This window comes from Caretta caretta, chromosome 6 (genome assembly GCF_965140235.1).
Source record: "Caretta caretta isolate rCarCar2 chromosome 6, rCarCar1.hap1, whole genome shotgun sequence".
Lineage (NCBI taxonomy): Eukaryota > Metazoa > Chordata > Testudines > Cheloniidae > Caretta > Caretta caretta.
In genome coordinates this window covers 118325173-118337346 of record NC_134211.1, presented here as the reverse complement: position 1 = coordinate 118337346, position 12174 = coordinate 118325173, and the positions used below count along the sequence as shown (strand labels likewise).

The 12174-nt window shown below is 42.8% G+C and overlaps 1 long non-coding RNA gene across 1 annotated transcript in view; it reads right to left on the bottom strand.

Moving 5' to 3' along the window:
- Window positions 1-8728, bottom strand: part of LOC125639157 (uncharacterized) — a 92673-nt gene extending 83945 nt beyond the window's left edge. The window contains exon 1 of the long non-coding RNA XR_007357388.2: window positions 8544-8728. This is a non-coding gene — a long non-coding RNA (uncharacterized LOC125639157). The remainder of the gene's footprint in view (window positions 1-8543) is intronic.
- Window positions 8729-12174: the final 3446 nt, after the last annotated feature.

The window sequence follows — 12174 nt, the reverse complement described above, 5'->3', positions numbered from 1 at the left end:
TTTGCGAATACAGACTAACACGGCTGTTACTCTGAAACCTGTCAATTAAGAGCCTAACTAAGCACCTGTTTTTGATAATCTTGGTTGTAAAGTTCAAATGCAAGAGAGGATATGACAAATAACATGCTTTATACAATATGTAAATTAGAAAGTAACCTTTAACACTGGACAGGCTTTGAATCCAGACTTGTAAAGCTAGCCTTTAAATATGTGACCAAAACTGTATAGTTTGTCAGTAAATCCAAGGGAAAGAAGTTACCACTCACTGTTTTGATGACCTGCTGGTCCGTCTTCCATGCCATCCCGTTGTCCTTCATCTGCCTCTGAGAAAGTTGCAGCAAAAAGCATGTGCTGAATTCTTCATGGCTTGAGGTGGCAGCTGCCCTCTTTGAGGAGCAGTGAGTGGGCTTCTTGAACAATTTTAAGTCCTCCCTTCCCATTCATAGTCTAGAAATCTGATTCTCCAATAAGTATCTATAGCTGGCCTATCAGGCATTTGCAAAGACACGTCTCGGTCTCAGGCCAAAGCCTGCAGCTCCACAAATCTCTGTCCTTTCCACCAATAGAAGTTGATCCAATAAAACATATTACTTCACTTACCTTGTCGTTCAACAACTTTCCCAACAGACTTGACTTTTCCCAGCTGAAACATGTTTTTGCTAAATCTGCCTTCTACTGTCCTGCTTCATCTTGCCATAGCACTCTTTGGAGCTCATTTTGGAGGTACCTCCGTTGATGACGAGTCACTCCCTTACTAATCAGCCCTTATCTGTGGAAGATAATGAATTATCCGAGGGGGACAATCATACTACAAGAATTGGCGGTAGAGGGGAAAGTTGACTCCATGCAACCCTTGGCTATTAGTTAACTCGAGATGGGACATGTCCCTGCTCTTACTGAGAGATGCCCTAGCAACCCAGGAGGACATTAGAAAACAGACAGGTGGGAAGAGTATTAGCTGTAGTAATGAAATGTCGGCCTGCACTAACAAGCCCTTGGAGAGTTTAGGTAATGGACCGGTTGAAATGCTGAAGTAAATGTTACTGGTGCACGCTGCCATAGACTCACTGAATTGAATCTTTCTGGGGAAATGCAGACTACAAATTAACTTTTCCTGCGACTGCAGCAAAATCGTAAAAGCTTGCAAATGAGTTACTTTGGGGATTTTTCCCCCCCAGAATAGAATCAGGATCTGCTCAATCTGACTTTATTCTTGAGATGATTTACCAGATCCCTGTGACAGGTTTCAGAGACAGGATACAGCACAGTAAGCGATGTGTTGCTCTCATTGGAAAGATAAAATAGTTCCTTGTTCCTCATAAATGGAAGAGTGTGTGAAAAGAATACAGCTGCAGACATGGTTAGTGGCTAGTCAGCAAATTTCACTAAATACTAGTCTCATAAAAAATAACCAAATGTATCTTTAGCATTTGAAAAATGAAAGACATTATTTTGCTCTTTATATATATATATATATATATATATATATATATATATATATAGTATAAATATGTTTGGGTCAATAAATTTTTTGCTTGGAATTTGGAAAGATGTATGACAAGACCATACCTAGGATATGGGGTGGTGGTAGGAGAAAGGAAATAAGCTAAAAGAGGCATTTTTAAAGGGATGGACCATGAAAGCGATACTTCTGAAAGACAAGTTTGCTGAATTTTAGTATCAGCAAAATGACATGATTCAAGACTAGAGGCATTATGTCACAGAAGGTAGGTATTCTTTTCAAGTATTGGTGAGCTGGAAATACTGTGTTCAGTTTTGCATACCTCATTACATAAGATGTAGGCAAAGTGGAGATCACTGTCCTATAAACTTGAGTGATCTATGCAGATACATCAGCAAAGATTATTGCATTTCAGAATTCTCTGTGTCGGTTCTTCAGGATGCTGAAATTTCACACCCCTTTTCTGACACCTGTGTCTCAGGCCAGCCTCATGTCACTACCTGCTGTTCTGGAGGCCTTCTGTTATGCCCCTGGGCTACTCTGTGTCATCCATGTGTCAACCGGATTGTCATATGACCAGGAAAGCATCCTTGGTATCTGCATCGTGATAATAAGTTTTGTGCAAGTGCATACTTTGTGACATGAATAGGGTAATTGGAAAGGAGACTGCAAATTAGACAACTACACACCATATAATGAATCCTCCTCACCCCCCAGAATTCTAGTGTGGGGTTTGTTTGTCTTTTTAAACAAGTTCCTAGCCATGTTAACAGTCTCAAACCAGTTGCCTCTAATTCTCTTTTCTCTGGATACGCTTTGGTCAGAATAAAGATGTTTGCTGCTAAAGGAGTACTAGGAGATGATGGTTTGCCTCTGTAATTTCCCCTTTGCCAGTAACACTGATCATATCAAATATGATTTCTTAGACTGACAGTATCCAATACATCACAGCAACAAGAGGTAAAGCAATTAATCATAAACTCTGGGAATGTCAAATTCAAGCCTCTAATATCGGCTATCCTGAGAGAGCTGAAAAAGGTGGGTAAACTGCAATTTAAATATCCTGAGTTGAGACACACAGAGCAACCCCTGGGGGCAGCATGGCATGAAAGATACTCTTTGCATTCACACAATTGCCTGTTCTCCCCTCTCATATGGGTACTGGACTTCAAGCTAGGGCTGTGCATTGATACTACACTATCTTCTGCAGTATGTGAAACTGTAACAGTCTGTCTAGGTAATCATAGTGTGAGTGCTCCCGTCCCAAGTAATTAAAAGCAACCAACACATTCATGGTGTTGGTTTTATTGTTTGTTTGAAAAGCCAGAAGGGACCATAATCATCTAATCGGACATGCTGCATAACACAGGCCTTAGAATTTCACTAAATCAAAATTGTCCCGTTAATCCAAAATATGAGTGTCCCCACACCAATGGTGCTGAAATAACAAAAGATGTGAAATAAAATGTGACTTTCTGTAGAACAGTCCTTAGTTTGGAAGTGACATTGTCTAGCCTTGCATTTATGGTTTTTGTGAAATCCTCCTTTGTATGTGTTTACTTCTGGCATATTAGGACAAGAAAGGACTACCTGGGTCACCAAGTCCAGGCCCCTATTAGCACAGGGAATTGTATCACAACCCTGATCATAAATTTATCAAGCTCCATCTTAAAAATAGTTAAGTTGTTTGCTCCCGCTACTCCTACTAGGCAGCTGCTCCAGAACCTCCCGCCTCATGGTTAGACACCTCATATCCAGTTTAAACTTATTCACGGACAGTTTAAACCTGTTTTTGCTTGTGCCCACATTGTCCTTCAGCTTAAATTGTTCTTTTTCTTCCCTGGGGTTTATTCCCCTCAGCTATTTATATATTGGGTATATTTCTATTTTTTAATATTTACACTAGCACGTAACTGCTTATAACTACGCTATACAGGCATGCAGGCTATTTCAATAGCCACTCTGCCAGCAGGGATTTTGCATTGATTCATACAGTAATGTAACGTTCTCCTTCACAAATCGTGCTCTGGAATCCAGCAATCATAGGAGCACTGAATACATGACCCAGCATCTATAGACTAACGTGATCTGGACAAATTGGAGGGAGTCCAGAGGAGAGCAACAAAAATGATTAAAAGGTTTAAAAACCAGACTGATGAGGAAAGGTTAAAAAAACTGGACATGTTTAGTTTTGAGAAAATAAGCCCCTGGGGGGGAAGAGACCTGATAACAGGCTTCATATATGTTAAAGGCTGTTATAAAGAGGACGGTGATCAATTGTTTGCCACGTCTACCCTAGATAGAACAAGAAACAATCAATTTAATATGCAGCAGGAGAGATTTAGGTTAGATATTAGGAAAAGTTTATAACAAGAAGGCTAGTTCATGACATAGGTTACCAAGTGAGGTTTCGGAAACCCCATCAGTGGAGGTTTTCAAGAACAGGTTAGATAAACATCTATTGGCAGGGTCTAGGTTTATTTGGTCTTGCTTCAGTGCAAGGAGTTGGACTAAATGACTCTCAAGGTCCCTTCCAACCCTATATTTGCATGATTCTATGCCACATGTGCAAGTCTGCCTCTAAGTGTCTTACTAGTACCTACTATTAAATGGAACGTGGGTGCTGCACAAATGTATGTCATGTCACCATGTAATGACTACAACCTACACATGATAGAAGCCCTTATAGTTCTATAGAAGCATGACTGTTTCAGAGGCTAACAGTACTGTGTACAGAGCCAGGTAAAATTTTTCAATCAAAAATTTGAGTTCAACAAAAAAAAATGCAGATTTTGCAACACCAAAATGTTTCATGAATTCATATCAATATGACCAATTGGTTCATTTCAGCACAAATATGCAAAAAAGAAAAACATTTTATTTTAACATTTTCAAAACAAAGTTTGATTCAAAGTGATGTTTTTTCAAAATTTCCTTTTAATTTAATTCTTTTTAATGTCCAATGTCTAAGCATTAGTCAAACAAAACATTTCATTTGAAACAATATTTGTAAACGTCTCTATTTACCTTGAGCAAGGCTTGCCAAGTTTAAATTACAGCTAGGATTTGCTACTGGTTTTATGCAATTTACTAGCTTTATGCTAATGTGGGTACCCTTCTCCCCCTAAAAAGCAAATTCAGTGTAATGGAATTCCTTTTGGAACATTCCTTTTTGTGTTTGACTGATTTTTCCCCTGTGGAATATTTTGACCTAATTATGACTGTAGTTCTTCTTTGCTGTAAAATGCTTTAAAAAACAATCAAACCAGGGTTTAAGTTTAAAGTCCTGAGGCTTTTGTTAATCTGTCATCTCAATTCTAAAAAGGGGAGATGGCAGTACCACTTTGTAAAAGAGCCAGGTAAAATGCAATGCTATAAATAAGTAGAACACCCAGCAAGCTTGTGCACTTGGGGTTGGGCCCCTATCCAACTCCATTAAAGTCAGTGGATCAGGCCTTTGATGAACAGGGGTTTCAGAAGAGGCTAAGCATAATTATTTTAACTGACAACAGGGTGCTGAGTTAGGGTCTAACTTCTGAGCAGAGGAATTTAATGACTCCTAAAATACAGGAGGTTGTAGTTGAAGTCAGAGGCACAATGAACTTGTCAGCTCAGAGGACTTGACACAAAAAAAAAATCTGACGGCAGAGATTCCTTAGTAACAGCTCTTTGCTAGGAAAATTTGCAGAAAGATTGAAAAGCCCCATAATTCCCAGAGGAATTATGCCAAGCCCATTTCTATTGCTCTCAAAACAAGCAAATGACTTGGCAGTAACTCTCGACTCTTATTGTCTTGTTGTATCTCTACCACTCAGTAGAGCACTGATGAAAATGTGTCATATAAAAGTCATTAGTCCGGCATTGTTCGGAAAGCAGAGCGAAGGTAGATGCCATATATGTTACTGGCATAGGCCAACTCTTGCACTTTGTTAGCGTATGTTTGAACAAGGTTTTGGGTTAGTGATATGTTCTTTGTGACGGGTTTGTACATTTGTAAGTTTGTATAAGCTACAAATCTACAAAATAATTCTATTAACAAAATTCCCACAAACTTATCATTCAACACAATACTATTTTTCAAAACCATATCAAAATTCTTAGCCACTCACAGGTTTTCATATTGGATAGGTATTTTAATACGTTTACACTATGCTTTTCAGAACAAAATAAAAAGGTGTTTGCTGACACTGATTGCAATGGAAGCAACTCTTGCTATTTTTCAGTCCCTTAATTTATGTCAGAAATATCAATAAATTGCATATTATTTAATACTTTTGTGTTGAATATTGGCCTGAACCAAAATAAGAATATCAAGAAATTACTTTTTTTATACAAGTGATCTTGGGCATACAGAACCCTTGCCAATCAATATTACCGATCCATTTTTTGTTTGGAAAAGCAATCTTTTGGTCAGAAACTACTCAGCAATCAGCACTCAGCAATTACCGCTTACCAGATGCAAAAATCTGAAGGAGCTTCAGATGAAAAACACACTCTATTCTTTAATCAAAACAAATGAGTGGACTGTTAGCAACCCTGAATTACCCCTATACGCTATGAAATAAAAATGGTGAAAGCTGAGTCACAACTCTGCAAATAGATCGTGTTGTTTTTCCTCTTCACGTCACAGTTAACATGCCCTGTATTTGAATCTAAACTGTCATCCATAAAGAGCGAAAGGACTGGATTACTGAGAAATGAAGCTGTTGGCTTCCTCCTCTTCAAAGGTTTCTTGCAGACTATCAACTGTAACTTGCACCTTCACTTCACAGAATGATGCTCTCCTGACATCGCTGTCAGAGTTTTGCCCTATATCCCTAGCTAGCTCGTCTTTCCAAGAAATCCTGACACACATTGCACACTTAAATCAAACGCAGACTATACAAACATTTATATACAAATTTGTAAAGTATGCACTACTCTAGAACCAAATCCTGCTCACAATAGGCTTTGTCTACACTGGCAAGGGAAAGACAAAACTTTCATCATTCAGAGGTGTTAAAAAAACACACACACACCCCGCGAAAGACAAAAGTTTTGCCCATGACAAGTACCAACAAAGGATCTGTCCCTTTAATTGTCAACTTCCTGGGGGACAAGCACTTCATCCCACTCCATATCTTAACAACACCAAGCACACAGTCAGTGATTAGAAAGGGCTGCATCTTGTTCCCATTGACATCAATGGCAAAACTTCTACTGACTTCAGTGGGCCCTGCCTAATTTATGAAAGGAGGAATCTGGCTGATAAGCATAGGTTTTTGATTGTGGAAGCATCGGGAACAACAATCACATAGGTTGGGATTCATTAGCTAATTTGTCCTCCTTCAAATCATTAAGCCCACTGTGGGTGGAAAAAGGAGTAGGAAAACATACTTAGGATGAAGAACGAGGAGGACTTGTGGCACCTTAGAGACTAACAAATGTATTTGAGCATAAGCTTCACTACAAAAGGTTTTTTTCTCCTGCTGATAATAGCTCACCTTAATTGATCATTCTTATTATAGTGTGTATGGCAATATCCATTTTTTCATGTTCTCTGTGTGTATATATATATATCTATATCTTCCTACTGTATTTTCCACTGCATGCATCAGATGAAGTGGGTTTTAGCCCATGAAAGCCTATGCTCAAATACATTTGTTAGTCTCTAAGATGCCACAAGTACTTCTCGTTCTTTTTGCTGATACAGACTAACATGGCTACCACTCTGATACTTAGGATGGTTTCTCAATTATTTTGGTATTCTATTTCTGTTTCATAGTTAACACAATCTGTTGGAGAAAAGACACTGGACTATATAGACCACAGGTCTGGGTCCCAGCTGGCAATTCCTGTGCTCCTGTTAGATTCTAAAGTCTATGATGCTCTTGGAAAAAAACAGCACATGTTGCTCTCAGCTGGCAGACGCTGAAATGTACATGATTTGTACAACAGCTTTCCTACTGCTCCTATTCCTGTACCAACGAAGGGAGCAGTAAATGGCACTTTAAAATAATCATTAATCTGCTGAAATGGCCACCATTTCCATAGTTTGTAAAGTACCCATTTAAAGGATCAAAGTCTAACACAAATTTTTTATTTACACAATATTTATAAAGTTTATTTTTCTATCCAAAATGTTGTTGCATCAGGTACCCTTTAACACTTGGTAATTCAAAACAGCTTTTTAAAAAATGTAATGTTCGAAAGATGTTAATTGATGTTTCAGATTAATTACTTTTGTTGTTTCGGAAAATAATCAAAATTACCAAATCATTATGATTTTAAAATTATGATGCATACACATGATTATTTCAGAAAACAACTGACTTGAATTGATCCAGTAACACTACTGATTTTAAAATTACATTTTTGAAAGTCCAGTTACTTAAAGTTACCATTTACTGTACCATTGTGGTCTATAGGGACAACTAACTATAATTTTTCTTTCCATCTCTGTTCTTCTCCTAGGACTCCCTCGCTCATACCTGAGCCCTGCCCCACCACAGAAATCTGCAACTCTCTCCCTCCCACATTGGCAGAATGGTAACATCCCAATTTCATAAAGCAAACCCAAGGGAATTCAGGTTTAAGGTCCAAGATTTTCGTTCTAACTTTCATTGTTTTGCCGAACACAAATCCCAGCCCACCCAGCCAATCAACGTGGAAATGGCAGCCCAAAGCTTTTGCCTTCACTCTCCATTTCTTTGCGCCCGTGGGTTTAACCAGCCTTTTGACAATGACCCTTGGATGCTGAAGGAGGTACCAAACTACCCCGCTTTCCTCCAAAGGCGTGAAAAACAGCCGCGAATCCTGTTTAATTCGAAATTGCCGTGGCAATTCCTGGCATCTGTGCGGGGGTCAGCATAAGGCTCATTCTCCCCCCGTCCCATGGAGGGTCATGGAAACGACCCCCCCCCCCGAAAATGCAGGGCAAGCCGTCCTAATAACGTACACCCAGGCCGGGCTGGTGCCTGCCCACCCAGGCCGTGCGGCCCCCGGAGTTGGATGTACTCGGGACACTCTCTCTGCGCCTTTAAGAGCTTTCCAAGGTACCGGCTCTTCCCGGCAAGTCAGCCCGCCGGGCGGTGAACCTTACCCGGGCCTGAGGCTGGCAGGCTCCCCAGCACCTGCTCCGTGGCGACTGCAAACAGCCCCCCCGCGCTGGAGGCCGGTGCGGGCACCGAGCTGGGCTCAGCCGCCCGGGCGCTTCCTCCGCCGGCGCGGGTGCGCTGATCTCGGGGCAGGATGCAGCGGCGAGCCCGCGTTGGCCCTTTCCCATCCGCTCGCCCCGGACCGCGCCCGCCCGACGCGCAGCTCCCCCGCCCCAGCCGGGGCCAGCCGGCTCTTCCCCACCCCAGCCGCCTGCATCAGTCACGCCGCCGCCCGCCTCACCCCGCGCCCGGGCAGCCGCCTACGTGTCTTTGTGCACGTCGGCCCGGGGCTCCCTGGCTTCCCGGGCCCGAGCTCGCTCCAGGGGACAGCGCCCGCGGGTCCTCGCCCCTTCGCACGCGTTCAAGCGGCACCCGGCTGTTTGTGGGCTCCCCTCCACCGCTGTGCCCGGCCCAGGGAGAGGCGTCTGCAGGACGCAGCCCTGAGGGGTGGCGAACGAAATCGGGTGCTGCTGGCCCGATTACATCCTCCACCCCGGCCAGCTTGTCTTTCCTGGCAAGCATTGAAGCGTCAAGGAGTTTGGGGCACGTTTTTCCTCTGCTTGTTAGTGGGAAAGCACCATCCGTGGACAAACCCCGTCAAGACACGCTCCTGGCCCCCAGCAGTTTCTAGCTGAGCGGAGATCACCCTTCAACCACAAAGGAGCGGAGGCTAGGGGACCCCCCGCAGCTTTGTATGTAACAGTCACAACATCTCTTGCATCAACAAACAGGCGCTGCTCCTTCCCTCTTTGTTGCCAGGTGAGGCATTGCCAACTTAACCCCTAGCTGAGCTCCTTTTCTTTTCACGGGCTAGCAATTGCCTCTCCTGAAGCCTTATCTTTCTCCCACTAAAATCAGTGACGAAAGTCCCATTGACTTCAGCGGGTTTGGGATCAGGAGTTCACTTGCAAGACCCCTGGAAAAAAAATCCTTCAAAGAAGGTGGAGTTAAGTGGAAAGTGTGTCTCAAGTCATGAAGGGAAGCTAAAGGTCAGTGATGCTATATCTGGCTGTTTAGTTCTCTTAGTATATGTTGGGAGGGTTTCTCAGGCATTGCTGCCTGTACAAAATCTGCATTTGTCACAGGTTATCCATTTATTTATCTTCAGTCCATTTCCACCCTGTGACAAAAATGGCAATTTGCTGCAATATCTTTGGGAGATCTTACTGTATTGTTTGTGTATCCTTGTGGGCAGGAACAGTATATAATTCCATGGGGGAGGGGGAATCATGGCCCTCCGGGAACTAAGAACAGTGAGGGGGTGATTAGGCAAATTCACTCAGGTTGTAGCATCTCCAGACATGTACCACCACCTGGAAAGGCTTGCATATACTGCTTCAAACCCGATTCTCCAGAGACCAATAGACAAAGAAAGGACTTTCAGTTAAAGAGCCTGAGTTTAGACTGACTCAGGGTCTTCTTTGTGATCCACCAAGCAGACAGGCCCTATGGTCTAAGGGGGCTCCCAATCCTTCCTGGGAAAGGATGGAAGGACTTTGGCTTACTGAGGCCCCATAAGCTTGATTGGTGACCTCTGGTCAGCTTTTAGCAGGTGTATAGGAACGTTTATTGGGTTTTATATGTTTTCTCTGTAATGCTTTCACCTTAAGAATAAGTGAAGAGAGGGAAGAGCATCTTCACAAGCAGGCTGGCAAACCTAGTGAGGAGGGCTTTAAACTAGGTTCACTGGGAGAAGGAGTCCAAAGCCCTGAGGTAAGTGGGGAAGTGGGATACCGGGAGGAAGCACGAGCAGGAGCGCGCGAGAGGGCAGGGCTCCTGCCTCATACTGAGAAAGAGGGACGATCAGCTAGTTATCTCAAGTGCCTATACACAAATGCAAGAAGCCTGGGAAACAAGCAGGGAGAACTGGAAGTCCTGGCACAGTCAAGGAATTATGATGTGATTGGAATAACAGAGACTTGGTGGGATAACTCACATGACTGGAGTACTGTCATGGATGGTTATAAACTGTTCAGGAAGGACAGGCAGGGCAGAAAAGGTGGGGGAGTTGCACTCTATATAAAGGAGCAGTATGACTTCTCAGAGCTCAAGTATGAAACTGCAGAAAAACCTTCTTCAACAAAAAAACTTCAAAAACAGACTCCAGCGAGAGACTGCTGAATTGGAATTAATTTGCAAATTGGATACAATTAACTTAGGCTTGAATAGAGACTGGGAGTGGTTGAGTCATTACACAAAGTAAAACTATTTCCCCTTGTTTATTCCCCCCCTCCCCCACTGTTCCTCAGACGTTCTTGTTAACTGCTGGAAATGGCCCACCTTGATTATCACTACAAAAGGTTTTCTCCCCCCTCCACCCCACTCTCCTACTGGTAATAGCTCATCTTAAGTGATCACTCTCCTTACAGTGTGCATGATAAACACCCATTTTTTCATATTCTGTGTGTATATAAATCTCCTCACTGTATTTTCCACTGAATGCATCCGATGAAGTGAGCTGTAGCTCACAAAAGCTTATGCTCAAATAAATTGGTTAGTCTCTAAGGTGCCACAAGTACTCCTTTTCTTTTTTTGAGAAAAACCTGAGTGTCTCTGGATTAAGTTTAGAAGCGTGAGCAACAAGGGTGATGTCGTGGTGGGAGTCTGCTATAGACCACCGGACCAGGGGGATGAAGTGGATGAGGCTTTCTTCCGGCAACTCACGGAAGTTACTAGCTGGCAGGCCCTGGTTCTCATGGGAGACTTCCATCACCCTGATATCTGCTGGGAGAGCAATACAGCGGTGCACAGACAATCCAGGAAGTTTTTGGAAAGTGTAGGGGACAATTTCCTGGTACAAGTGCTGGAGGAACCAACTAGGGGCAGAGCTCTTCTTGACCTGCTGCTCACAAACCAGGAAGAATTAGTAGGGGAAGCTAAAGTGGATGGGAACCTGGGAGGCAGTGACCATGAGATGGTTGAGTTCAGGATCCTGACACAGGGAAGAAAGGAGAGCAGCAGAATACGGACCCTGGACTTCAGAAAAGCAGACTTTAACTCCCTCAGGGAACTGATGGACAGGATCCCCTGGGAGAATAACATGAGGGGGAAAGGAGTCCAGGAGAGCTGGCTATATTTTAAAGAATTTTAAAGAATTTTATTGAGGTTACAGGGACAAACCATCCCGATGTGTAGAAAGAATAGTAAATATGGCAGGCGACCAGCTTGGCTTAACAGTGAAATCCTTGCTGATCTTGAACACAAAAAAGAAGCTTACAAGAAGTGGAAGATTGGACAAATGACCAGGGAGGAGTATAAAAATATTGCTCGGGGATGCAGGAGTGAAATCAGGAAGGCCAAATCACACCTAGAGTTGCAGCTAGCAAGAGATGTTAAGAGTAACAAGAAGGGTTTCTTCAGGTATGTTAGTAACAAGAAGAAAGTCAAGGAAAGTGTGGGCCCCTTACTGAATGATGGAGGCAATCTAGTACAGAGGATGTGGAAAAAGCTAATGTACTCAATGCAGAGCCATTGCAGAGCCATTGGCCATTATCTTTGAAAACTCCTGGCGATCCAGGGAAGTCCCAGATGACTGGAAAAAGGCTAATGTAGTGCCCATCTTTAAAAAAGGGAAGA